The 4,281-nt window shown below is 45.0% G+C and overlaps 1 long non-coding RNA gene across 1 annotated transcript; it reads right to left on the bottom strand.

Annotated features, from left to right (window-relative positions):
* Positions 1 to 2,856: 2,856 nt before the first annotated feature.
* On the bottom strand, positions 2,857 to 3,409 carry LOC120930283. The gene is made up of 2 exons (XR_005747685.1): positions 3,369 to 3,409; positions 2,857 to 3,298 (listed from the first exon to the last, which is right to left on the bottom strand). It is a non-coding gene; the product is annotated as an uncharacterized LOC120930283 (long non-coding RNA).
* Positions 3,410 to 4,281: the final 872 nt, after the last annotated feature.

Below are 4,281 nucleotides of genomic sequence, written 5' to 3'. Positions count from 1 at the left end.
TCTTCCGAAGGTCGTTTCGGCCTTTCACATTAACGAGGACATTGTTGTTCCATCATTATGTCCTCAGCCGAAGAACCCGAAGGAGGCCTCTTTACATTCTCTGGATGTGGTTCGGGCCCTTCGAGTTTACTTGTCGGCGACAGCTCCGTTCCGGAAGTCGGACTCGCTGTTCGTGTCTGTGTCCGGTCCCAGTAAGGGCCTGGCAGTCTCGTCGGCCACCATTTCCAGGTGGATCCGACAGGTTGTGCTTCAGGCCTACGCCCTGAAGGGGCGGGCGCCTCCCTTTCGGGTCATGGCGCATTCGACCAGGGCGATCGGGGCCTCCTGGGCTTCCGACACCAAGCCTCTGTGTTACAGGTGTGTAAGGCAGCGACCTGGTCGTCGTTCCACACTTTTTCAAAGTTTTATAAGGTGGATGTGAGTGCATCTTCTGATGCCTCCTTCGGCCGCAGGGTGTTACAGGCGGCAGTTTAAGGTTGGAGTTCCTCCGTTGAGTAACTCCGGTTTTGTTTGGGGTGTAACCTGTTTTTGCTGTGTTATTTTCCCACCCCTCGAATTTTTTTGACACTGCTTGGGGACGTCCCTAAGGTCAAAGGATGCTGTGTCCGTCTATGAACGAAAGAGAAAAAAGGATTTTTGTACTCACCGTAAAAATCCATTTCTCTGAGTTCATAGACGGACACAGCACCCACCCCTCCTTTGTTTGTACTGCTTGTTACGAACTGAGGCTGCTAAAGCAGAGTGGGGGTTATGCCTGGGGGAGCCACGCCCCCTGGGAGGAGCGGCATGAAGGAAAGTTTTTAACACCTTAAGTGCTGTAGAATTCTGCCTAAATCTCCTGGTAGGAAGAAGCATAACCCTAAGGTCAAAGGATGCTGTGTCCGTCTATGAACTCAGAGAAATGGATTTTTACGGTGAGTACAAAAATCCTTTTTTTTCGTGCATCCCTCTGTGTCATGCCTTTGGCCTATAAGGAAATACAGTAATATCTTCTGGACTTGTAATTCAAATATCGTCCACTAGATGCCACTCTTAACAAAGGACTGTTGATGGGCAGTGTTCTATGGTAATGTATATTTCCTGTCGTGTTACTAAAAACTTCCTATCACCACTCTTTCATCTCTTTTCCACTGGACAGTCCACATGGAGTCAGCTAAGCCTGCACCACATGTTTCCTAAGTCTTGATCCTCCTGTGACAGCATCGCTGGTATGATAAAGACTGTTTATCTATATGCCTAGTAGACATTTGTTTGTGTTCATATAATTCTTATATGTTCATTTATTTGTTTATCTCTAGTTTCACCATTATTCACACGCATCTTATATGGCCACCATCTGTTCATCGTAATAAAGATCCAAAGTTACAGACAGTCTGGTTATTTAGGATGCAAGGTTTAAGCTGTATGTTAAGCTACATACATGCCAGGGGTAAACGTGTAGCGAGAACAGAACACTCTGGATTGCATGAAAAAAAACTATAATGTGTACCTGGCTTAAGTCTGCTGCCTTTTTACTTTCACTGACCACCTAACAGATAATTTTCCATTTCCACTGGCCACAGTCCTTTCCCCCAAAGTCTTATAGGACAGTCAACTGGGCCTTTGCTTTGAAAGCTTGAAGACTTTTTAGCTGATGATGCATTAAAGAGATATAGCTAGATTGAGAAAGAGTTAAGCCAGCGTATCAGTAGATACGCCGTCGTAACTCTGAATCTAAGCCGTCGTATCTTTAAGTGTATTCTCAAAATGAGATACACTTAAATCTAGCTAAGATACGACGGCCTGCGCCGTCGTATCTTAGCTTTCTACTTAGGCCGGGCGCTAGGGGCGTGAATGCTGATTTACGCCTAGAATGCGTAAATCAGGGAGATACGCCTATTCACAAACGTATGCTTGCCCGTCGCAGTAAAGATACGCCATTTACGTAAGGCGTTTTCAGGCGTAAAGTTAGTTGAACAAAAAGCTGGACAAGCCAATGTTAAGTATGGACGTCGTTCCCGCGTCGAATTTTGAAAATTTTACGTTGTTTGTGTAAGTCGTCCACGAATGGAGCTGGAAGTAATTTACGTTCACGTCAAAACCAATAAGTCCTTGCGGCGTACTTTGGAGCAATGCACACTGGGATATGTCCACGGACGGCGCATGCGCCGTTCGTTAAAAACGTCATTTTACGTGGGGTCATGGTTTATTTGCATAAAACACGCCCACCTCTTCACAATTTGAATTAGGCGCGCTTACGCCAGCCCATTTACGCTACGCCGCCGTAACTTAGGAGGCAAGTGCTTTGTGAATACAGCACTTGCCTCTCTGAGTTACAGCGGCGTAGCGTAAATACGCTACGCCGGCTGAAACATACGCCGCCCTACATGAATCCAGCTAATTATGTCTAATCAGCAGCTTAAAGCCAAATCTACACATTAGTCAGCATTCAATTGACTATCTGCATGGGCATACAAACTCTCATCACACAAATGTAGATGCAGGTTTGTTTAGCAACTTGCCTTTTATCAAGACAACAGCCATTGTTTGTAGGAATGATCAACCTTCAACAATAAACCTTTCCCTTTTAATATGATTAGGATGTGACTACGTACAAGATGGTACAAATCTCAGCTGGTTCAGCAGGCACCAGCCGAGATTCAAACCATGTATGGGCAGGCTGAATGGTCACCTAATCAAAAACCCCGCCCTGCCTCCCTGCATCTGAAACCTATTAAAGGGCCGGGAGGGGCCAGGGAAAAGGGGTTAGTTAATGTGTGATGCGCCTTTTCTGCACTGCATTCTGGGGTGAACTGGTTTTAGTGCACAATAACTGCTAAACATCACAATAAAGTAATTATGGGCTTTCAGCTTCTGTTCCATTTCTTTTTTTTAATTAAAATTTATGTTAGTGTCATTTATTGCTATAACATCACAAACTGATTAGAAAAACAAATGACAAAATTAAGGTTTCCTATTAAATTTTTATTTTTACATTCTAGACTATATAACAAAATAACAATTTTCTCAGTGTGTCTTTTTGAAAAGTCTGAATTATACATAGAGATTTTAAAATATGTATTTTTTTTTGTATATAACCTTCATATACTTAATGAGGTCTTTGAAGCAAGATGGAACATAAATTGATCCAAAGTAAAGTCAGTGCAGCAAAAGTAGGACTGATATGGAAGCACCAGCCACTACTTGGCCCTGGGATCACAGGTCTGATGCGATTTCAATATGCTTGTACTGTATATTTCTTCTTTATTTGAAGGAACCCCAACATGGAGTGTTTAAGGCCCCGTACACACGACCGGATCTGTCCGCTGATATTTGTCCGACGGACAGTTTCAGCGGACACATCCGGTCGTGTGTACAGCCGACCGGACTGGATTCCCGGCCGAGCGGACTTTTTCCAGCGGACAAAAATTTCTTAGCATGCTAAGAAATCTGTCCGCTGGAAACCTGTCCGTCGGACGTGTTCGGTCCTCTGTACAGACTCACCGGACACGTCCGATCGGCCGCCATCCCTCGCATGCGTCGTACTGATTCGACGCATGCGTGGAAGCTTTGAACTTCAAGGCCGCCCACGTTGCCGCGTCATCGTCGCGGCGACGGCACGGCCATGTCCCCGCGTATTGTTTACGCGCGGATTTCTGTCTGATGGTGTGTACAACCATCAGACAGAAATCTCCGGGCAGACATGTCCGCTGAAAACGGTCCGGCGGACCGTTTTCAGCGGACTGTCCGTCTGTGTGTACGAGGCCTAATAGAAAAAAGTGGCTTACATAAGCCGCCAATCCTCTGAAAAAGCAATCTGCATTTGTATCCCCTTTCAGAGGCATTTGACAGGTGGTGTTATGTCTTCTCATCACCTGTTTTAACCCCATAATTTCTGTACCATTGCACTGCAATAGCAGGGGATTTGCGGTGTTTCCCAATTTGCTGGGACGCATTTGGTTGGCTTACTGCCTGCTGAATGGGTAAGGAGTGATAGTTTTTGAACAACCCCATCCAATGCTTGCAGCAGGTTAAGGGGGCACTAAAAACTGTGCATTTTTAACAACCACCCAACTACAAGTCTAAACAAGCCCTAATTGAATGACATATAATTTATATAAAGAATTGCCATTTTTATTATTTTGTTAATAAAACCTGTTTTCATCCTTGATGTATCAGCCTGGGCCCGGATTCACAAAGCACTTACGCCGATGTATCTCGATATACGCCGCGTAAGTGTAACTATGCGCCGTCGTATCTATGCCAAGATACGCCTGAAAATAGGCTTCATCCGACTGACGT

This window comes from Rana temporaria, chromosome 3, assembly GCF_905171775.1.
Source record: "Rana temporaria chromosome 3, aRanTem1.1, whole genome shotgun sequence".
NCBI classification, from domain to species: domain Eukaryota; kingdom Metazoa; phylum Chordata; class Amphibia; order Anura; family Ranidae; genus Rana; species Rana temporaria.
The sequence above is the reverse complement of the archived record's forward strand: the minus strand, read 5'-3'. Positions and strand labels throughout refer to the sequence as shown.